This window comes from Camelus bactrianus, chromosome 9 (assembly GCF_048773025.1).
Source record: "Camelus bactrianus isolate YW-2024 breed Bactrian camel chromosome 9, ASM4877302v1, whole genome shotgun sequence".
Taxonomy (NCBI): domain Eukaryota; kingdom Metazoa; phylum Chordata; class Mammalia; order Artiodactyla; family Camelidae; genus Camelus; species Camelus bactrianus.
Genome location: NC_133547.1, coordinates 45603216 through 45628162, shown reverse-complemented (window position 1 = coordinate 45628162; position 24947 = coordinate 45603216). Strand labels below are relative to the sequence as shown.

At 38.8% G+C, this 24947-nt stretch overlaps 1 protein-coding gene across 7 annotated transcripts in view; it reads right to left on the bottom strand.

Moving 5' to 3' along the window:
• MAB21L3 (mab-21 like 3) overlaps nucleotides 1-24947 on the bottom strand; it is a 261064-nt gene that overhangs the window by 3218 nt on the left and 232899 nt on the right. For all 7 annotated transcript variants that reach the window (XM_074370260.1, XM_074370258.1, XM_074370261.1 and 4 more), the window contains 2 exons: nucleotides 6967-7042; nucleotides 5789-5902 (listed from right to left, as the gene is read on the bottom strand). The gene's annotated coding sequence lies outside the window, so the exon portion shown is untranslated. The remainder of the gene's footprint in view (nucleotides 1-5788; nucleotides 5903-6966; nucleotides 7043-24947) is intronic.

Below are 24947 nucleotides of genomic sequence, written 5' to 3'. Positions count from 1 at the left end.
AGTGAGGGATCTGGAAGGACAGAAGTCTCTGTGGCCCAGCTTGCACTCTATAGAAGTAGCGTGAAACAATATTAAGCATGCACCTTTGTCTTTTACTATTGGCTTGGTACCCCAAAAAGCCACCTAGCTGCCACTGTCACTGCATTAAAGCCAACTCTTCTCACCATTCCAAAGTTCCTCCTTGCCAATATCTATCCCACCATTGCAAATCTATTTTTTCCCATCTAGCAGCAGACCTGCTTTAAAAGCACAGTTCTAGATGTGCTGTACACACACACACACACACACACACACACACACACACACACACACACACACACGAATACTACTCAGCCATAAAAAAGAATAAAATAATGCCATTTGCAGCAACATGGATGGACCTGGAGATTGTCAAAGTGAAATAAGCTAAAAGGAGAAAGAAAAATACCATATGATATCACTCATACGTGGAATCTAAAAAAATGACACAAATGAACTTATTTACAAAATAGAAACAGACTCACATAGAAAACAAACTTGTGGTTACTAAAGGGGAAAGGGGGTGGGGAGGAATAAATTGGGAGTTCAGATTTGCAGATATTAACTACCATATAAAGTAGGTAAACAACAAGTTCCCACTGTATAGCACAGGGAACTGTATGCAATACCTTGTAATAGCCTATAATAAAAAAAAAAACATGAAAAGGAATATATATTTATGTATAACTGAATTACTATGCTGTACACCAGAAATGAACAAACGTTGTAAACCAACTATACTTCAATTAAAAATAAAAATAAAGTAAATAAATGAAAGCACAGTTCTAGGCAGACCTAGACCATCAAAAATCTGTTGGCTAAATAATTCTGACTCTTGAACTTTTCCTCTCTGACTCCCTTTTCCGTTCTCCTAGCTCCCTTTTAAAGCTCTTCAGTATGCTTGTAAACATATTTTCTTCTGTTAATGATTTTTGAAGCCCTTCAGTTTTGCCCCTGGAAATTTAGAAAAGTCAACATTTACTTGGTACCTGTCCTGGGAGCTGTTATCAAACACACAGAGTCAAGTCCTCCACCTTTTTCCTCAGCACTCCTTCAACGCAACTGCCACTTAAATAATTTGCGCTTATTAATAGCAGTCTTTGCCAATGAAACAGTTAGAAAGGATTCTTTGGTTGTTTCCCAAGTGTTTTACCCCAGGTCCACAACAATTAAATGGCAAGAAAGAGGAAATCTGGACCGAAAAATATTCTATTACCGGAGTTCCATCTGCACCTAGACAGTAGAGACATCGCTTCAGGCAGGCTTACAACCCGACGTGGGTGAGCTGGAGGCAAAGAGATGGCAGGAGATAAGTGTCATGGAACCCTTCTTGTTCTCAGGGGAACACAGCCATGAGCACTAAGGAGATGAGTGTTGCCTTTCGGGTGGATGGATTTGCTATTCTTGGCCTTTAAGTCTTCTATGGAAAAACAATTGAGAAAGTCTTGTGGAAGCTGGTCCTGCTGAGAACAGGACTCTTCCATAGATGAGTCTGCACTAAAACTGGGTTTCAGGGACTGTGCAAGATTTTCCCTTTCGTAGAATGAAAAGTTACCTAAACAGGTGAGACTACAAAACCATCAAAAAGTGGCTTTGTTCATTGATAAAAGTCTGAGAGCTTTTGTAACAGCAGTAGAAAGTAACCAAAAAGTAGGTCAGGGACCAAAATAGTAACCAGCTCAATTCATTTTTAACAGCTTAAGTTTTACTCCAGAGGCTGCCATTGGTTGATGGGTAACCTCCACATGTGGACTCTTACTGATAGGCCCCTAAGAAAGTTTCCCTCTCTTTCTTCCCCTCTCCAGCTGCTACCTCTGGCACTCTACACTGTTTAACAGAAGTAAGAGCTAGTTCAGGCGAGACAAAAACAAAAACAAAAAGCAGAATAGCCATTATCAGGCAGCTACTCTGAGCCTAGCACCGTGCTTGGTGCTGGCATATAACCATGACTAAGACACATTCCCTACCCTCAAATAGTCTACCATCTGGCATAAAGAAAGACATGCAAAGAGGTACTAGTAACCCAGGGAGAGGTGCTTTATCAATGCAGTGTGTGGTGGGGGCATGAAGCGGGGAGTGGTCAGTTCTGCCCACAGAGCTGGAAAGGCTTCTTTGGCTGGCTTTTGAAAGATGGATGGGAGTTCATTAAATGGAGCCGTGTGTGCGTGCGTGTGCGTGTTTCTGTCATGGGGGTAGTTGCAAGCAAAAGTGGCAGCATGAGTGAAACCTCTGGTACCTAAACAAACTCAGTCTGTTGGAGGACTGGCTAGTAGTTTAAAATCGCTAGAGCACAGATTGTGAGAGAGGACACAGCAGGAGAGAAGCCTGCAGAGGTGAGCAGGGTCCAAATTGTGGAGGACTTCGATGCCCTCTGAGGGCCTGGACTTTATCCTGTAGGCCACAGGGCACACTGCAGGGTTTGAAGCAGGGAGGTGGCATGATCAGATTTGTGCTTTGGAAAGATTTCTCTGGGAGTACCAGAATCCAGGGGTAAGATTTCACAGTCAGCGCATTTACCAAAGCTCTTCCAATCGTATTATTGAATTCAGAATCTCAAGACACCTGCATTTCCCCATCTATCTTTCAGATGGCATGCTAAGTTTATTTTCTTCCTTTTTTGTGCATATACATACATGTCTTGATCCCCATTATCATCTCAATTATCCACTACTTTCCCCAAACAGAGGTTTTCAAATTGCCAGATATGATGAAAAACTGGGATTTGGACATAAATTAAACAATCTGTTAGTCTACAAGTCCCTGATCCTGGAAGATGATTCAATTACTGGGAAGGTACAGCATTTTACCCAGTTTTCCTAAATTTTTTGCTGAACCGAATTCTAAACAGACCAAGGACTTTGTTGGCTTCCCCTTCTCTCAGAGATGGGTTCTTGAAGCAGCTTCACTGACTAAAGAAAAATCAGGCCACCTGGCTCCCAATCTCATGTATAAAGACTGGGACTCTAGAGGATAAAGAGAATGGAGTAAGAGGCCAAATGAATGAATGTTTGGCTTCAGTGGTCCATATCGTTCAAGTAAAAGATGTCTCCATGCCAACAAATTTCAGCTCTTTATTTTTTTGACAACTCCCTGTCAATTTGACATTTAGCATCTGGTAGTGGGAATGGCAGCAGAGGTGATGGTGGAAATGGTGAGGTGGCGGTCCTGGAGGGGGTGTGGGGGAGAGGAGGCAGTGATGGTAAAGATGGCAGACTCAGAACAGTTGATCAAATAACAGGATCTCAGTCAAACACCTCCTTCAAGCAATAGCATCTTTCTGACTCACATGAAGCTTTTGAGTCTGTTTTTATCAGTAACCATATCACCGAGCTGATATGAAGATTAATTGACATGATATTCTCAATGAAATGTTGCCTGTCACATAGTAACTCTTCAAAAAGTGTAAGGAATGATCTTGTCATGATTTAAATTCCTACTCTTCCTGGGAGAAGTAAGGTTCAAGGAAGGATGAAGGCATCTGTGAAAATTTGTCTAGAGGAGGAGGGAGTGAGAGCAGAGTCTGCTTTAGGCTGGCCTTCCTCTCCCCCATACAGGATCCTCCTGTATCCAACAGCAGGCCTGACTGCAGATATACAGCCAGCTTGTAGCAGAAACCAGAGTAAGGAGTGCAGGAGACGGATAAGCAGAGGTTGGGCAACCCTGCACCTGTCTGAACTGGCCTGGTTATCACCAACCGCAGGTGAGGACAGGGAAATAAACACAGCACTGGCCTTGCCAGAAATTTGCGCCTTCAGGATAAGAAGCCTGAATATCCATGTGCTGGACTCCAGGGGCTGATGCAACACAACCTCTGGGGGGGGGGGGGGCGCGGGGGGTGGTTGGCGCAGCGGGGGAGAAAGCATTGTCTCCAAATGCAATTTAACACATTTAAAGGCTTTCTTATTTTTTTCCTTTTTACTTAATAAAAGAAAGAAAGATACCATCTGCTAATGCAACCGGTAATTGGCAAGGGCGAGTTCTTACACCTTCCTGAGAACAGACCCAAGAGGAGGCTGGGTTTCAGGACCATCACTCTTGTTCCTGGAATTAGCAGCTGAATCCTGCAGGCACTGGGCTGCAGGCTGGAGCTGCAGGGAGTCGGCGTGGACCAGGGATCCACTTCCCTCTGGTGCGTTTACTCTCATCAACCAGAAGTGCTCACATTCAGTGTACTCTCTTCCCCCTTTCATTTTTTTTCATAATGGAAAAAAAAAAGGCTATGTTAAAGTTTTGAATTAAGAAACAGTTGCCATCTGGGTAATTGAATTCTGCTTGAAGGAGGACACCTGGTTCTCATCAGCGGCTCCTGGTAGGTATGGAAGTGTCAGTTAAGGTCCTGCACTGACTTCTAAACACAGGCTCACCGTCCATGTGCAGCGCAGAAAGCTTAATTTCTGAAGAGCAAAAGCCGTTCTTTATCAACGCATGGTGAATTTCTTAGGCTGCAGACATTTAGAATTATAGCAGTAATGTTGGTCTCATCTGTTCCTAGCCACATGCTGTCTTAAAAAGAAAAGAAGAAAAAAAAAAAACCACAGAAAGCCAGTATTCTTTGGCTTCCTGTTTGGACAGTCATGTCATAAAAATATGCGTGAGTAAAATCACCTTGCTCTCCTAGAGGATTCAGGAGGCTGAGCCTTTCCAGCTATTCAGTGGAGAGAGGGGTGGGGAGCCTGAGGGGAATGTCAGGGGTCTCTCTATAGGCTGGATGCTACACCCTGCCCTTCTCAGCAACCTTTTCGGTCAACAGCCACCCCTGTTCTCCAAAGGGAGGCACCATCAAGCAGCAGGAATGAGGTTAGTCCTATTCCCCTACCTCAGATTCCCACATGCCAAGAAAAGGAGTCAGGAGCTCTGCATGCAGCTAGCAGCCCAGGCTGCCTGGGTCAAGTGTACCTTCCATTTACATGCATAGCCAGAGCTGGTAGCAAGCAGAAGGGTTGGCGAGGACAAGATTTAAAAGGAAACGGAAGAAGGCTGGGAACTTGAGTGATCTTGAGCAAGTCCGTATGCCTTCCTTTGAGTCCATTTCCCAGAATCTAAAATGTCTACAACGGAATTGAGTGCAGTTAGGGGCCGTGATCAGGCAACATGTGATTTCTGAGTTGCGAGGAAAGTTCTGCACTGGACAGAAATCTTGCTCACAGGGGAGTATGGGTTTCATAAGGACACTGAGCTTATGGAATGAGAATTCTACACCCCAAATAACCTGGTCTGCCCTCTTTTGAGTTGAGTCTGCCAGTTGATGTGCACCCAGCATCACAGACCACCTGCTTAATGTCACAGCAAGACCCCAGCCCTTACTTTTTCCACCACACCATGCTGTTTCCTGAGCCTTAGGACCACTAGAAAACATCCACTCAAGGACAGAGATGTTTTGCTTCCAAAGAAAAAGATGAGGGTTATCCAAAACATGTAATTTAAAGGACCAGCTTTTTTAAAATAGAATTTTCCATGATGCTGTGTGTACTCATATAGGTTCATTCTAAAAAATCTCACTCAACCTCTTTTCACTCACCTAAGGGAGCTGCATCCGAACACGCACACACACAGGTATACATACATACATACATACATACATACATACACACATAGACAAACGCACACGTTACTGTTTTAAATTTGAGTGAGTTCAAGGAAGCCTCTTCTTTTTTTCAAAATGGAATCAAGGTAGAATTAAATTAAAAATTTTTGCAGGGTTCCTAGGCTCAGGGTTTCCTGGGAAGCCTGTTCTGTGTCCAGTGACAGGGTCCTGGACCTGGCATCATACCCATATGGGGTTTCTCCAGCTGCTCGGTGATGTGCCCAGCCCCACTCCATGGCTGTCTTGGCTCCAACATCTTCAGACTTTTCTCCTCCTTTGCCGGCTGTTGGAGAAGGAGCACTTGGAAGAGAACACAGAGGGCAGTAGCTTGGGGGCCAGGGCCTGGGTGTGGAGCTGGGGTAAGGCTTGGGCAGATGACAAACAGAGGTCAAGGGGGCGGCAGCCAGCCAGCACAGCCTGGGGTGGCCTGTTCCAACTCCCAGCAGGCTCACTTCTGCTTGCTCAGCCTGGCTCACATCTCTTTTCTTAATCCAATAAAGGGGCACTTGCCTAAATTTGAAAAGGTGCCCTAAGATTATTTCATCCACAATATCCTGTCCTGAAGCAGTCGCGTTCCAAGTTCTTCTTCCAAACCAGATTCTGTGTAATGGGGCTCTTTCCATATTGATCAAGAATCACTAATATTTTGTAGCCTCTGAGGCATTACTCTCTCTTTCTTTTCATCTTTCTTGCCAAATGGACAGTCTCTCAAATCTCCTTGTTCCCTTGCCCACCCTTGTTTCCCTCTCTGCTGCCACATCTGTCTATCCACGGCTCTGTCTATCCACGGCTCTGCCTTTACACAGAACAGCCTCTGCTCCTGGCCCCTCTGAAAAGTCTCATCAGAAAAACTCCTGCCTCTGGATCATGCTTAATGTACAGAAAATCAGATCCCCACACTTTGGAATAGTGGTGGTGGGCAGTGAAGTACTGATTCTGGGTGGTTCTGCAGAGGGGCTGGTGGGATCTGGACCCCGGTGCCTTCTGAGCAAGAGCTGTTGGTTTAGCGGCAAAACTCCTCCCTTTTTCAACATAGGTATCAAAGACTTCTTTGGTAACCTCATTTTCCTTTTGAAGGCTGCCCTTCTTACCATAAATCATACCCCACTGATAATAAAAGGTTGCATTTTTATGGGCGAACTTTATCCTGATTTTTCCATGGGTGATGCCCACCGCCTCTAAAAACATCGAAAAAACAAGTCTGGTGAAATATGGAAAATTTTCACCCTGAGGTTGGCAACGAGTGAGTGATACCCATCACCACCACTTCTCCCACCATCATGGAAGTCCTGGGACCAGCTGCTCTACCCATGCCTCTGACAGCCTCCTTCTCCACTCAGTGGTGGGTCATTCCTGCAACTCACCTGTGGCTCACACCCTCCTGTTTCTCCATCACTGGTGGACTGAATGTTTCTATGGCAGCCACACCTCCAAAGAGATCTGGGGGGGAAAAGACACAAATGAATTTATTTACAAAACAGAAACAGACTCACAGACATAGAAAATAAACTTATGGTTACCAAGGGGGAAAAGGGGTGGGAAGGGATAAACTGGGAGTTCGAGATTTACAGATACTAACTACTGCATATAAAATAGATAAACAACAGGTTTCTACTGTATAGCACAGGGAACTATATTCAATACCTTGCAGTGACCTATAATGAAAAAGAATATGGAAACAAATATATGTAAGTATATGTATGACTGCAGCATTGTGCTGCACACCAGAAACTGACACAACACTGTAAACTGACTATACTTCAAACAACAAATAAACAAACAGGTCTGAATCTCAGCTCCTTTTAAGGCGGCCCTTTGAAGTTTCCAGGTATCTTCATTTATTCACTATCCCTCTGCCCCAGAGGTTGTAGCTGCTCTCTGCAGTGGCTCCTTCCCTTAGAGGCAACTTCTACCCTTTTGAGTAGTTATCCACCTTCCTACTAGTTGTTAACAAATTTTTATATTAAGTTTTTTCTGTTTCAAGTACTGGTCTGGTTTTCATCTCTCCACTGGACTCTGACTGATGTAAGACCTAAATAAATGCAAAAATAATGTTCATAGATTGGAAAACTCAATATTGCAAAGAAGTCATTCTCTCTAAACAGCTATACATTTAAGAAAACAGGCCTCTCCTAGGTGCTTCTTTGGAAGGTGCTGGGGTATTAGATAAATATAAAATATCCAGACTAACAAGTGTAATGGAAAGGAAATAGAGAGGATTTATGCCAGGAGTCGTCAACTTACATACCTACAGGAATATAAGTAATGCAGCATATTGCCCTCCAAGTCCATCCATGCTCTATACCAGAAACTAATACAACATTTAAAATCAACTGTACTTCAATTAAAAAGCAAACAAGCAAACAAATGACCCATTTAAAATATGGGCAGAAGAACTGAACAGACATTTTTCCAAAAGAGGAAATGGAGGTGGCCAACAGGAACATGAAAAGTTGCTCAGCATCACTAGTATCAGGGAAATGCAAATCAAGATCACAATGAGATATCATCTCACACCTGTCAGAATGGCCATCATCAAAAAGAACACAAATAACAAATGTTGGCAAGGATGTGAAGAAAAGGGAATGCTTGTATACTGTTGGTAGGAATGTAAATTGGTGTAGCCATGATGGAAAACAATATGGAGGTTTCTCCAAAACCTAAAAACAGAACCACAACATGGCCCAGCAATTCCATTCCTGGGCATAAATCCCAGAAAAATAAAAACATTAATTCAAAAAGATAAATACACTCCCCCTATTAACAGCGACATTATGTATAGTTGCCACGATATGGAAGCATCCCAGGTGCACACCAGTAGATGAATGCATAAAGAAGATGCAGCATATGTGTGTAATGAAATACAACTCACCCATAAAAAGAGGGATATTTTGCCATTTGTGGCCCTTCATTCACTTTTTCTTTTTTTCTTTTTTTTTTTTGCACTTCAAAAACCAGAATTTTATAACTGGCATAGGCATTTTCATTGCATCAAAAACAACAGAATACTCAGAAATAAACTTACCCAAGGAGGGTTCTATACTCTGAAAACTGTAAAACATTGGTGAAAGGAATTGAAGATGATACAAAAGGAAATGGAAAGATATCTTGTGCTCTTGGACTGGAGGAATCCACATTATCAAAATGGCCATGCTACCTAAAGCAATCTGCAGATCCAGTGTGACCCCTGTCAAAATGCTCATGACAATTTTCGCAGAGCTGGAACAAACAATTCCAAAATCTGTATGGAACCATAAAAGACTCCGAATTGCCAAAGCAAAAAAAACAAAACAAAACAGAATTCAACAATACTTGACTGTTGCTGCAGTACATTTCCGGAAACCACATGGAAAATCCTAAATCTGATCTAACTCATGGGATCTGTCTTATAATTGGATGTTGCATTCTTGACCAAAGACTTGGCATCAGATAAATCATAGATACTAAATATGTCATGGAGGCAAAGAATCAGAGTTTAACTGGTAGTTCTCACCCCTGGCTGTGCATTAGAATTATTAAACGAGATTTAAAACAAATACACCAACAACCAAATGTCTGGGCCGTGCTGGGAACCCGCTGAAGCCAAATGTATGAAGGCGAGCCCAGGTAATCAAATTTTTTTGTTTTAAATCAAGAGCCATGACTAAAAGAGATAGTTGTCATTTGGCACTTCAAAAAATTAAAAGAGCCACTTGAAAGTAGATCATAAGACTTACTGATTCTCCAAGTGGAAATTTAGAGATCCCACATTGATGAATGAGTCCTCTCACATGACAATAAAACATTGCCTACTGCATCTACTTTCCACCAAGTTCTGCATGTGAACTAGTGCCCTCAAGGTACAATGTTCTAAGGCTGATGGTTAGTGAGTTAATGAGTATTGAGAATGTGTAGTGTCTCTGTATTGCGGATTTCCTGGGGAGTCTATGGAAAGGAATAGACACAGTCCTTACTCTTTAGAGATGATCAAGGAGAGAAGAGCATGGTGATTCTGAAGTTAGGCTTCCAGCAATTTAGAAACACAGCAATGTTGGCCTTCGCTGACAACAGCATTTGTATCTGAAAGGATCTCAACCAAATAGATCCAGTTATTCAGAAATTGTGATAATCCAGAGATACATTTCAGGATTCTTCCCTTTCCCTGGCAAAAGGCTGGAGACAGCTGACTTGGGAAGGGGACCCTCAGCTCAGCCTCTGGGGCTCCTCCAGGTGCAACCAGTGTGGCAGGAAGGCAGTCCCTGAGAGCCAGCCACCGCGAGGCTCCAAGAAGGGACCAGCCCTGTGCACTCTGCATTGGGCTCATGCAAATCCAAGAGGCTGGTTTCTCTTTCTGATTCCAGTTCTCCACCATGAATTATGTGATTTGAGGCAGGGCATTTCCTGATGGCTCAGTATATCCACTTTAAAGTAGAAAAATTATAGCTATCCCCTGCCTACCTCAAAATATACTTTAAAGACAAATTAAATTGGATTGAAAAGATATCTGAGCGTTTTAATACATTTTTTTTTCTGATTCTAAGAGTGACATTTATTGAATACAGTTTGGAAACTACAGAGAAATAGTTATATAATATAATGAAGAAAATAAAACTCATCTGTAATCACACTCCCACAATCATTATTTTATAAACATAAAAAAACACAAATGAAGAACATTCTCTATATGCAGTTTTATATCCTATTTTTTTAACCTAAGGTTATATAATGGACATCATTATATATCTTTAAATTTTCCTTTAAAAATACTATTTCCATTCTGCATAATATTCCATTTTATGGCAATGTCATTTGTTTATTCATGGTGATATATACAATATGAATATTTTAAAAATATAAGGGGAAGTTAATAACCCAACGAATTATTTATAACAAGTATTATTTATAACACTATATTTGGAGATTTTAAAAATATACATATAACAGTTGGAAACAATCTCAGAAGCACAGAAAATGAGATTTTAAAAAACAATCAAGAGCAATTTCATTTTTAAAGGTCAATTCACTTACAAGGGACACAGAGAACATGCAATAATCACCTATAATTACATTTCAATTGACTTCTGGTAATTTTATCTTTAACACCCCCTACTGGCTTGCCTTATCGTTTTAGCATTATCGTTTTCTTAAAAAAAAAAAGAAAAGAATTTTGATTTCATTAGAAACCTGCCACCATCTTTCCAGTCTTAGCCTTTTCATTCTTTCTCTCAAAAAATAAAGTGAGAGGGGTAGGAGCAAAGGAAAAATAGAACAACTGATACTTACTTTATACAAACCCTTCCCCACCAACCCCACCCACCGTATGCAATGAACAGAGGCTGGAGAAGCCCAAGAGAATGTGAAGGAGACAGCCTCAAACTTTCTTTTAAGAACTTTGTCACTTGTTGCATTACTCACTCGTTCAAGACCATTGCCATAGACTCTCTATCTCAGATTATTCAGTTTATCTGAAAGATAACCTCAAGAATGTGTGGAGTCACTGGAACTAAGGGGTTAAGTCAGGTCAGGGCTAATGTGTGTTCTTAATGCTGGAGTTCCAGGAAGATCAATTCAAAGTGCTCCTTGAGATGGCACTTAACTGAGTAGTTGCTTATAATAGCAAGTTCCACCCAGCTATTCCACTTCCTGCCACAAAGGTCAGCTGATGCCCATGTGTGATGTGTGGAAACTAAAAGGAGCTATCACTCTGGGTCTGGGCTCCCTTCATTCATTCAAAAAGCATTCACTGAGCGTCCACTCTGCATGGCACCAATCTAGGCACATGTAGAAGACAGACCAGGTCCTTGCTCCTATGGAGTTTCTAGCCTAGTGGAAAAGATGAACAATAACAGAGCTTTAGGGGAATTTCCATTTGTTTCAACCATGCCTTGAAGAGCTGCAACATTTGAATACAGATAACTCTATGTATTTGGGATTCTGCTCAAATTATCTCTTTGTAGAAGAGCGTCTCATCACCCACAGCAGCTTTCTCCTGTACGCAAAAGACCAGATCCCAGAGTAAACATTTTCTGGACTGCTTTAGAAAGCCCAGCACCAGTGGTGGTCTTCAAGGGGTGGGAGCTTCTCCTTTCAGCCACAAATTTTTAAAACCTCTGATGAAATCACTTGGTTTTCAGAGACAGGATTATAAATTGTCTTTGATGTCCTTGGCTGGAGTAATTTGGTAGGAACCTTTAATCACTGGGAACAGTGTTTGGAGCTCATAATTCTTTCTTACCAGTGCTCTTCTTTTGGCTATAGCTGATTTAAATCTTTTTTGCCTTTAGATTCAAATAGCAGGTATTTTTTCTACATGCAAAATTCTGTGCAAGATACATCTATTTCCTCTGAATTTTTTGTGACAGCTAACTTAATCCTGCATTAGGAATGGGGAAGGAGACACTTACAGGGATTAGGGCCTAGTTCAAAGTCAGACATAGAAGGACCACACTCAAGCCTTCTGACTCCAAGTCCACTATGTGCCCTGAGGCTGAAGCTGTCTCCTTCTGTCTATGTGCATATTTACAGCACTGGGCTAGATCTTGAGAAAAGTAATGTGAAATGTGATGGGCAAGTAGCCATATTAATGAAGATTATGATCTCACTGGGGCCACTAGTCACCAGTGAAACATTAGGTTAGAGACATTGAATGTGTACTTGAATATACTGATATTAAATATAGCCTCAAGTGTTGGCTGCCTCTCCTCAAATGCAACCCTGAAGAGGTCCCAGGAGTACAAATAGAAAACACAGTATTAATTTATAAAATCATATCATATATATGATATATGATATAATTTACAAAAGGAAGAAAAGTATTTAGTATTATCCTAATAAAGAATTTACAGGACCTTTATTGAGAAAAAAAAAATGAGCTTTGTTGCTTTATTAAAGGAAAAAAGAAAAGACCTAAATGAATGACTGGGGCAATTTAGTATTGCTCTGGTGTCAATTGTCCCTAGATTGCTTTATAGTTCATTACAAGTCCAATCAAGATCACAGCAGGAGTTTCTGGGACTATGATAAACTGATTTTAAATTTTATATGGGAGAATAAAGGCTCTTGAGTAACTAAGCAACTTTGAAGAAGAAAAACAAAGGGAAGGAACAATCCTACTTGAAAATGAGACATTTGAGAAAAATATAGCACCTCAAGTTAAGAAGTTTATGTGCCGAACCAGCAAACAAATCAATGGAAAGAATGAAAAGTCTCAAAATGAAACTATATATCTATGAGAAGTATATGATGTGTGTAGTAAAAGGATAGACTATTAAAACAATTTGGGAGAAAGTAGTCTTACTATATGGAGAAAAATAAACTTGAATCCCTATCTTGATTCATTAAAAAAAAACTTCAAAATGTGAAAGTAAAACTATAAAACTAATAGAAGAAAATATTGGGGACTATCTGTTTACCCTTGGATGGTGGAGAAATTGCTAAATAAAACCTCGCAAGTTCAAGGTGACAAGAGATAAACTGAAGAATTTGACAACAATCAAAAATGAAAGGCTTGGGTTCGAGGAGGGACATCATAGACAAAGTTAACAGCGACAGGTGGCTGGTGACAGCCTAGAAGATATTTGCAAGACCTAAAATCTGTAAGATATTAACAGCCAACATGTTCAGGGAATTAGTACAAGTCAGTAGTAAAAAGATAGGAAAAAAAGAACAATGAATATACATAGGCATGTCACAGAAGAGAATCAATCTGACCAGCAATCAGAGAAGAGCCCGATAGAGCATCACTGAGATGTGACTTCACATCATCAGACTGGCAAAAACCATAAAGTCTGACAAGTGCTGTTGAGAATGAGTTGAAACAAAGCTTTGCACCACTGGTGTGGGAAGGTGAACTACTGCAGCTCTCGGAAGGAGTAATACGGTAATTGTTATTGAAATTATGTACTCATGAGCCTATGGACTCAGAGACCTCCCTTCTGGGAACGTACCATAGAGAAAACTGTCCGCAAGGAGAGGCTGCAAATTTCTCTTTATGGTTAGTTTCTGTGACCAGCATAGAGAACACTGTAAGTATAGTCAGTTTACATGGATGTTCATGGAAGTGTTTTGGAGGCGTCCTGAGGGTCCATCCTGAAGAATATGGGTAAGTACACTCTGAATGTGTGCTTGATAGACTAGTATGCAACAGGCAGAAGTATTATACTACAGTGATGTGTAGCACATGGGTAGCTCTCAAAAAACAGGTTGGAGGATTAAAGAAATAAAACAAGATTTGTAGCACAATACTATTTATATAATTTAAAAACTCAGACATAGAAACAGTTTCTTGTGGATGTACATTTATCCAAACAAACATACACAAGTCAGACTGGAAGGACACACATTAAATGCACCAGAGAGGGTGCTGGAAAAAGGAAGGAAGTGGGAATTGAAGATGAGGGTGAAAGGGAGAAAGTAAAACAAAGATGGGCCATGCGTAAACCATGGAGGATACGCTCTGGACTGAGAAGAATGAGGAATTCAGTTCTGCATAGGAACTTCAGAGAAGGGAAAAGATCAAAGTGGTTTGGGAAGACCCAAACGACTTTTCAAAAATAGAGGTGAGATGCAAAGGGGTTATGGGTAAAATAATTAGGGCATAAAGTGACAGCAAATTATTTCCAGCATCTCCAGAAAAAAAATTCCCACTATGAGTGAAGTCAGAAAGATTCAAAATGTAATAGAATACCCTATATATGAAATGTTTGCATTGTAGTGACATTGTATATCTTTCTCTTCTCGTCAACCTCATTTTTAAGACATAAATTCATTAAAAGTGGTTATCACTATGAAGCAAAGTTGAATGTTGGTGCTTACTTTTAACAACTTTTCATATATTAGAGATATGTCCCTGTGTTGATTATGAAAAATAACAATGTAGACTTCTATAGATCTCCTACATTAGTTATATTTTTGAAGTACTTATTAGTTTTTTTTACAAATTTCATGCACTGTAATTGTCTTTGTATTGCTTATGAAAGGCATGAATTCATTTTGACTCTGAAAAGACAAAAAGGTAGTGATTTTTAAAAATCCCCCTTCTTAGATATTCTGACATAAAAAATGAGGTTGCCAGGCAGAGAAAATGAGATGACAGGCTTAAGAAAAAATAATTTTATAGGTGACAATGGGTCTACCCTGACAAGATAAAATTCAATGGGGATAAATGTTAGCTCCAGCATTTAAGCTCAATAAAATCAATTGCTCAAAAGAGAATGGGAGAAACCCAGCTCCACAGTAATGAATGAGAACAGGATCTGGGGTGTTTAGTTGACCGCAGGCTTAGTTTGAGGCTATAATAAAATGTGTCCGCTACAAAAGTTGCCCAACGTGTTGCCTGCATTAGTAAAAGTGCAGCGTGTGAGTCATAGGCATCCACGCTTACTGTCCTCTGTGCTGGTCAGATGTCATCAGCATGACTATGTCCAATGCTAGATAGCAGTCTTTTTAAACAATAGTTTTATTTGTTGTAAAGATAATACATATTGAAAAAAAGATTTATAAATAGCCAATAAGCATATGAGAAAACTCAATACATTAGTTATTAAGAAATGCAAATCAAAATCATAGTGAAACGCCACTTCACGTTCACTGGAACAGCTATAATAAAAATGATGAACAATGGCAAGTGTTGGTGAGAACGTGGAATTGAAACATTTATAAATTGCTGATGGAAATGTAAAATGGCGCACTTACTTGGGAAAACATTTTGACAGTTTCTTAAAAACAGTTTCTTAAACATAGACTTACCTTATGACCCAGCAATTTGACTCCTAGGTATCTGTTCAAGAGGAATAAAAGTATCTGTCCACATAAAAATTTGTTTACAGAGATACACGTAGCAACATTATTTACAATACTCAAAAAATGGAAACAATCCAACTGATGAGTGGATTTAAAAAATAAAGGTAACCATGTGAGGTGATAAATGTGATAATTAATCTGATGGTGGTAATCATTTCACAAACTGTATGTATGTCAAATCATCACATTGTACATTTTAAATATATACTATTTTAAGTGGGAGGGTATAGCTCAAGCAGTTAGAGAGCATACTTAGCATACACAAGGTCCTGGGTTCAATCCCCAGGATCTCCTCTAAAAATAAATAAACCTAATTACCTTCCCCAGCTCCTCACTATATATATATATTTGTCAATTATACCTCATTAAGGCTGAAAAATTAACTTTAAAGACTGATAAATGGATACGTAGCATAGCATATATCCATACAATGGAACACTATTTGGCAATAAAAAAGACCAAAGTACCAGTACATGCTACAACATAAATGGACCTCAAAAACATGTTCAGTGAAAGAAGACAGACACAAAGTACCACATATTGTATCATTTCATTTATACAAAAAATCCAAAAAAGGAAATATATAGAATCAGAAAGTAGATTAGTGTTGGCATAGAGTGGGAGGGGGAAGTTGGGAATGACTGTAAATGGGCTCAAGATTTCTTTTTAGGATGATGGAAATGTGCTAAAATTAGACTGTTGTGATAGTTGACAGTTCTGCCAATATACTGAAATGCATTGAAGTATACACTTGAAATGAGTGAACTTTATGTATATGAATTCTATCTCCATAAGGTCATTGAGAAAGACAAAAAATATAATACATGTTTATTATAAGGAGACAAGGAACATAAAAAGTCAAGAGAATAAAATAAAAACAATAGCAAAGAAACCATAAACAAAAATCTCCCAAATTCCATTATTCAGAATAACCATGGTCAACACTTGGGGAATATCATTCTAGATACTACTTTACTCACACTGACAACCAGAAGGAGAGATAATAAGGCAATGGGAGAAAAATAATTTTGCACAATTGTATCATATCATATGTGCTGGGGTTTTTTTTTTTTTGGTTAAATTTAAATCAGATCTTACTTGAATTTAATGGAATAGGTATATTATTTTTAAGAAATGATGCAAAGGGAGGCTCCCAAGTCAGACCATTTGGGCTCAAATTCTGGCTCTGCCTCTTGCTGGTTAAGAAACCCTAGCAAGTTCTTTAACCTCTCTATGCCTCAGTCTCCTCATTCACACATAATGCAGATAATATTAGCTGTCTTACAGGTTTACTGTAAGGCCTAATGAAACAATTTGTGTCAAGAGGTTAGCATAGCGGTTGACACAAAGCAAGCATTCAGCAAGTATTTATTACTGATTTACAGTGATTATTATTCAAACATCTTTAAGGCATACAAGAATTGAAAGTTCAAGATGATGAAAAATCCAAAATCATGTCATGTAAGGAATGGTTAATGGTCACTGGAATTGATTCACCTGGACGAAGAAAAAGGGGAAATATCATGACTCTTTATTTTGGAAAGTCAAAAGTAAAACCAAAAGATGTGTCATGTAAGCAGGTGAACAAAGCTGAAGTGGTGGGGTAGGATGGATAATGTCCCTGCCCCTCTGCAAAGATGCCCAAATATGAATTCCCAGAACCGGTGGAAGTGCTACTTTACATGGCAAAATTGACTTTACAGATGTAATTAAATTAAGACTCTTGAGATGGGATTATCCTGTATTATCCACGTTGGCCAAATTTAATCATAAGGGTCTTTATAAAATGGAAGCAGGAGTGTGGATGACAAGCAGAGGAGATGAAGGGGCAGCAGGGGAGGAGGAAAGAAGGAGATTTCATAATGCTATGCTGCCGACCATGAGGATGGAGGAGAGGCCACAAGCTAAAGATGCAAGAAGCCTCTAGAAGTTGAATGAGGCTAGGAAATAGATTTTACCCTAGAGCCTCCAAAAAGAACGCAGCCCTGCCAACCCTTTGATTTTCGAACTTCTGACCCACACAACTATAAAATAATAAATTTGTGTTGTTTAAGCTACTAATTTGGAGTAATCTGTTTCAGAGGCAATAGGAAACTTATACAAGAGGTTATACTAATCTCAGACAAAATAGACTTTAAAATAAAAAAATGTTACTGTAGATAAAGAAAGACTTTTATAATGAAAAGAGGTCAATCCATTGGGGAGATATAAAAATCATAAACATACATGCACCTAATGGAGCCCCCAAATACATGAGGCAAAATGGACAGAATTAATAAGAGAAATAGACAATTGAACAATAATACTTGGAAATGTTAACACTCCACTTCTAATAATGGCTAGAACAACTTGTAGAAGATCAATGGGAAATAATAGACTTGAATAATGTTGTGAACCAACTAGACTGAACAGATTTCTATAGAGCACTCAATCCAGCAAGCAGAGAATACATATTCTCAAGTACGCATGGAACATTCTCCAGGATAGCCATTTGCTAGGCCATAAGACAAGACACAATAAATCTAAAAGGACTGAAATTATACAAAATATGTTCTCTAGCTACAAGAGAATGAAATTAGAAAGTAATAACAGAAAGAAATTTGGGGGAATTCTTAAATACGTGCAAACTAAACAGCAAACTCTTAAATTACCATTGGGTCAAAGAAGAAGTTACAAGGGAATTTAGAAAATATTTTGAGGTGAATGAAAATGAAAACACAACATACCAGAACTTCTTGGTGCAACTAGTGTTTTAGAGGGGAATTTATAAATGTAAAAAAGAAGAAAGATTGCAAATCAATAACCCATCTTTTCACCTTAGAAACTAGAAAAAGAAGAGCAAACTAAACCCAAAGGAAACAAGGAAAGAAATAATATAGAGTGGAAAATAATGAAATAGAAGATAGAAAAGTATTGGAGAAAATAAACAGAATCAAAAATTGGTTTTTTGAAAAGATCAACAAAATGAACAAACCTCTAGTCAGACTTACCAAGGAGGAAAAGAAAGAGAAGACTCAAATTACTTGAATGAGGGGAGGGAATAGCTCAAGTGGTAGAGCACATGCTTAGCATGCATGAGGTCCTGGGTTCAATCCCCAGTACCTCCTCTAAAGATAAGTAAACCTAATTACCTCCCCTCCACTGCCAAAATTAAATAATTAAATAATACAATAGTAAATAAATAAAATATTAAAAGAATTATGAAAATGAAATGAAAGAGAGCACATCACTACCAACCTTACAGATATGCAAAGGATTATAAAGGACTACAATGAACAGCTGTATGGCAAAATGTTTGATAATCTAAATGAGATGAACAAATTCCTAGGAAAACACAAACTACCAAAACTTAACTCATGAAGAACTAGAAAATCTGAATAGACCTAAAACAAGAGATTGAATCAGGTAAAAAACAAAACAAAATGAAACAAAGCACAACAGAAAAACCCCAGCAATTATTTACAACAGAACACACTGGCTTAAATAGCTTCATTGATGAGTTACACCAAAGGTTTAAAGAATACTTATTATGAATCATTTATACCCTCTTTCCAAAAATAGATGAGAGGGAAACACTTTCAACTCATTCTATGAGCATCAGTTTACATTGATATGGAAACCAAAGACACTACTAAAGGAAGGAAGGAAGGAAGAAAATGGCAGATCAATATATCTTATAAATATAAACATATTTACATAAAATATAGCAGACTAAATCCAACAACCTAAAAAGGATTCTACATCATTATCAAGTGTGATCTATCCAAACAATGCAAACTTGATTTAACACATGAAAATCAATTAATTTCATACACTATATTAATAGAATAAAGGCCATAAGCTACATGATCATCTCAATAGATGCTGAGAAAATATTTGACAAAATCCAGCACATTTCATGACAAAAATATTCAACATACTAGGAATAGAAGATACTTTCCTTAACCTGATAAAAGACATCGATGAGGGACCATAGACAATACACAAAAATAAACTCACAATGGCTTAAAGACTTAAATATAAGACAAAACATTATAAACCTCTTAGAAGAAAACATAGGCAAAACATTATATGACATTAATCTTAGCAATGTTCTCCTAGGGAAGTCTACCCAGGCAATAGAAACAAACAAATGGGGCCTAATTAAATTTATAAGCTTTTGCACAGCAGAGGAGACCATAAGCAAAACAAAACAACAAGCTATGGAATGGGAGAAAATATTTGCAAATGATGCTACTGACAAAGGTTTAATTTCCAGAATATATAAACAGCTCATATAACTTAATAATAAAAAAACAAATAACCTAATCCAAAAATGGGCAGAAGACCTAAACAAGAAATTCTTCATTGAAGACATACAAATGGCCAATAGGTACATGAAAAAAATGCTCAATATCACTCATTATCAGAGAAATGCAACTCAAAACTACAATGAGGTATCACCTCACACCAGTCAGAATGGCTATCATTAAAAAGGGAACCCTAATTAAAAAAGATCCATGTACCACAATGTTCATAGTAGCACTATTTACAATAGCCAAGACATGGAAACAACTTAAATGTCCATTGACAAGTGGACAGACAGATGACTGGATAAAGAAGTTGTGGTATATTTATACAATGGAATACTACTCAGCCATAAAAAAGAATAAAATAATACCACTTGCAGTGACATGGATGGACCTGGAGATTGTCATTCTAAGTGAAGAAAACCAGAGAGAGAAAGAAAAATACCATATGATATCACTCATATGTGGAATCTAAAAAAAAGGAAAAAAGAAAAAAGAGGACACTTACGAACTCATCTAGAAAAGAAACAGACTCACAGACATAATTAACAATCTTATGGTTACCAGGGAAAGGGGATGGGAAGGGATAAATCTGTGAGTTTGAGATTTGCAAATGTTAACTACTATATATAAAAATAGATAAAAACAAATTTCTTCTGTGTAGCACAGGGAACTATATTCAATATCTTATAATAACCTTTAAAAAGAATATGAAAATATATTTATATATATGCATGACTGGGACATTATGCTGTACACCAGAAATTGACACATTGTAACTGACTATACTTCAATTAAAAAAAAAAGGCATCTAGGAAACACCCATAGCTAATATTATACTTAATTTCAAAAATTGAAAGCTTTCCTCTAAGATGAGGATGTCTATTTTCACAACTTCTATTCAACATTGTAATTAAAGTTTAAGCAAGAGCAATTAGACAAGAAAAGGAAATAAAAGGTATCCATATTGGAAGGCAGAATTAAAACTATTTGTATACGTTATAATCTTCTATATAGAAAATCCAAGGAATACACAAAAATACTGTTCAAACTAATAAATGATATTGCAGGTATAACATCGAAACACAAATTGTATATCTATGTTGAATTATATTTCTAAACAGTAACAATGATCAATCCAAAAAAAAAATGAAATTAAGAAAACAATTCTATTTAAAATAGCATTAAAAAGATAAAATGCTTAGAAATAAATTTAACAAAAGGGGTGTCATATGTAAATAAATGGAAAGGCATCCTAGGTTCATGGACTGGAAGATGTAGTACTGTTAAGACAGCAATACTCCCAAAATTGATCTACAGAGTCCTCTCAATCCTACTTAAGATCTCAAATACCTTTGTGGTGCTTTGTTTCTGCAAATGTGAACAAATAAGTTCTAAACTTCATATGGAAATGAAAAGGCAAGGCACTGACAATGGCCACAGTGATCTTGAAAAAGAAGAACAAAGTTGTAGCACTCACATTTCTCCATTTCAAAACTTACTACAGGGCTACAGTAATTAACACAGTGTGGTACTGACATAAGTATAGACATATAGATCAGTGGAATAGAATTGAAAGTCCAGAAATAAACCTCCACATTTATACTCAGTTGATTTTCCTCACAGTTGCTATGATAATTCAATGGAGAAAACACTAGTCTTTTCAAGAAATGGTACTGGGAAAACTGGATAGCCAAAAAATGAAGTTGGACCATTACCTCACACCATATACAAAGATTAGCTCAACATGAGCTATAGATCTAAATGGGAGAACTAAAATTATAGAAGTAAACATGAGTAAATCTTCATGACCTTAAATCAGGCAACTATTTCTTGGACACAATTCCAAAAGAATAAACAATGAATGAAAAAAATAGATAAATTGGATTTCATTAAAATTAAACAGTTTGTTGCTACAAAAAGCACAATCAAGAAGGTGCAAAGATAACTCACAGAATGGGAGAAGATACCTGCAAATCATTTACCTAACAAGGGATCTGTATCTAGAATATATAAAGAAGCCTTACAGTTTAATAACATAAAGACAAATGTCTTCATTAAAAATGAGCAAAGCATTTGAATAGACAATTCTCCAAAAATATATACAAATGGCCAATAAGTACATGAAAAAATTTTCAGCATCACTAGTTATTAGGGAAATGCAAATCAAAACCACAAAATACCACTTTATACCCACTATGTTCCATGTAATAAAAGGACATAAAGTTACATTTGCTGGTAAGAATCAGGAAAAAGTAGAGCCCTTGCACACTGCTGATTGGAGCGTAACTGTGGAAAACGGTTTGGCAGTTCCTCAAGAAGAGAAACATAGGGTTCCCATGTGACCCAGAAATTTCACTCCCCACCAAATTGAAACACAACCACACAAAAACCTGTACATAAATGTTCATAGCAACCTTCTTCATAATATCCACAAGTAGAAACAACCCAAATGGTCATCAGTTCATGAATTAATAAACTAAATATATGGTCTATCCATAATGGAATATTATTTGCCAATAAAAAGGAATGCAGGACAGATACATGCTAACAACATGGATAAACCTTGAAAACATTATGCTAAGTGAAACAAGCCATTCAAAAAAGACCACATATTATATGAGTTCATTTGTGTGAAAAGTCTAGAACAGGCAAATCTATTGAGATTGAAAATAGATTCGTGGTTGCCTAGGACTAGGGATGGGCTAGGAGGATTAGCGGGTGCTGATGAATGATTGCTAATGGATATGGTATTTCCTTTTGGGGTGATGAAAGTATTCTAAAATTGATTGTGATGATGGTTGAAAAACTCTGTGAACATACTAAAAATCATTGAATTATAAACTTTTCTTAACTAAAATAAAGCTTTTAATTAATAAAAAGTAGAACCAAAAGGCAGAAGTCAAAAACTTATGTTATTTCATTTGGGGAAAGAACTTTCCAGTAACCAGATCTACCTGCAAATAGAATGAGCTGTCTCTGAGTTGGCAAGCTCTCTGTGTGTAAGCAATAAGTATTTAGGTAGAAGTTGACTATTATCAGTTAAGAATTTCAACTCTTCCTTTCCATATGTACATGCTCCTGGAGCTGGCTACATAGCCCCTCACCCAAAGAAGCCTCATACCCAAAAAAGGTGTGGCCAGGATGTCTCTAGTCTTTGTTTCAACCAAAGCTCTAGAAACTCAATCTCACTGGAGAATTCTGGGAGATGATACAGATCACGCCTTAGAGTTATCCCAACTTAAGGATGAAGAAGTTGGGTTGTTGATCTACCAACCTCATTTCCATCACTGGTTGAGGGCTGCTCTGGGGCATTAACCCTTTGGCAATACCAGTGTGTCCTGTGTATGGGCCGAAGCTATTCCTGAAGGCAGAACAGGCAGGGAGTTGCAGGTGTTCATATTAATAGACTTCAGGTAGAGAGTGCATGTCAGAGACCAGCATCTGCTGCAACACCCCAGGGTCTAACTACAGCCCAGATGTCTGTTCTGGGCACTAGATCCATAAAAGCAACTCGTCACTAGATTTCTCCACCTGGATCCACGCACAGGGAGCTAGGACTCCAGTGGGGAGTGAAACAGCCCTGGTCTCTAAGGGCATCTAAGCTCAACTTGCCTTACACTGGAATCACTGCTGCCTCCTCCACTCCATTCCTCTGTCTGTATTTCCTGTCTATGTAGATGACCCAGAGATCCTTGGCTTTTCTTTAACCCCAACATCCAATCATCACCATGCTTGCCAGAGCCACCTCCCACCTTTCTGGACTTTTCTCAATCAGCTTTTTACAATGCATTATTTGTTTAAATGGGAATGCAACCAAGTAAGGAAGGGGCCTTGATGATTTTCTTGGTGAGTTTCTGTGGCTGAGGGATTGCTGTTGTTGCCTTTGCTCTTCTGCCCAGCTAGCTGCAAGCCTCCTGAGTGAAGGCACCACACCTCACACTTTTTCTAGCCTCTCTGCTCTGAGCGTGGGGCTGGGTACCAATCCCAATAATGCTGCGCAGGCTGGTGTGCTCTTAGCAGGTCGTCTTACTCATCAGGCAGAGCTCTGCAGTGGCCTGGACCCACAATCCTTTCAGGGTCCATGAAAATGTTTTAATTTTTTTTAATCAGAAAAAAAGATGAACAGAGCATAATAAAAGTAATAAATGTACAGAATGAATTCAGTCTGGTTTATACTCATCTTCAGACCAGCAGAATTGTAAAATACAATTGTTAATCTTTTTTCTTTCTTTTGGTGGACAAAGGGGCCCAGGATGGCAAAGGGGCCCATGAGAGGGATAATACAGCCTTAGTTCTCCGGTCAGTCAGCATCACCTTCTCACCATGAAGTTGGAAGTTTCTGGGCTTGCCAGGGGGCTGCTGTACTGTTGTCCCTTTTTATTTATGCTTGAAAGAACAGCTCAGAGAACTGTGTATTCTGCCTTGTCCTACCTCCCTTTAAGACTCTAGGACAAAAATAGCCCCAAGGCATTTTAGACTGGCTGAACTGCAGATAAGTTTAAATTTAAGAGGCTCTCAACTTCAAACATGGGAGATAAGATGAAAAAAAAAAATCCAGACAGTCTACTTTAGTTCCATCCCAATCAAACTTTTATTTCAAAGAACTATTTAAAGGACCTGACATATGTGAAACACAAAACTCTTTTTTTAAACCTTCAGGGATATGACAAAGAGCCTGAAATGAGACCTTCTCCTTCCCACAGCCTTAGATACCCTGTGAGCACCAAGGTATGGGCCGTGCAGGGAGGACAGCTCTGCTTTGCCTGCTCGAAGGCCATCTGCGATCCAAATTGTGTGTTTCCTGGACTCCCTGCAAGTTGCAAGCATTTGCCTAGCAAATCAGGTTAAAATGAACAAAGGCAGCCTTGAAGGGGGATGTCTCAGAGGACACTGGGGGCCAAGGGGTGTGTGGACTGTGTGGTGGGTAAGGATGGGTGGAGCAGGTTGGGAGGCAGAAAGCCATTGCTAGGCAACAGCAGACCTGGTGCCTTTGTAAATGTGGATATATTTTGTTTGAAGCAGCAGCTGGCAGCCACCACCTTCTTTTCTCTCCCTCCTCCTATTTATGCCCAGACCTGAGCCATAGCTCTCAGAGAGGTCCTGGGAAGTTGGAGCAGGGGAACTGCTTGGGGCAATAGAAGAAACGTGTGCATGAAAAGGCAAATGACTTTACAACAGAGCAGAGACTTGGATGTTTACATTTCCTAAGCAAGATCTTAGGCGAGTTAATTTAATCTGTCATTCAGGTTCCTCAGTTATAAACCTGGGGACAT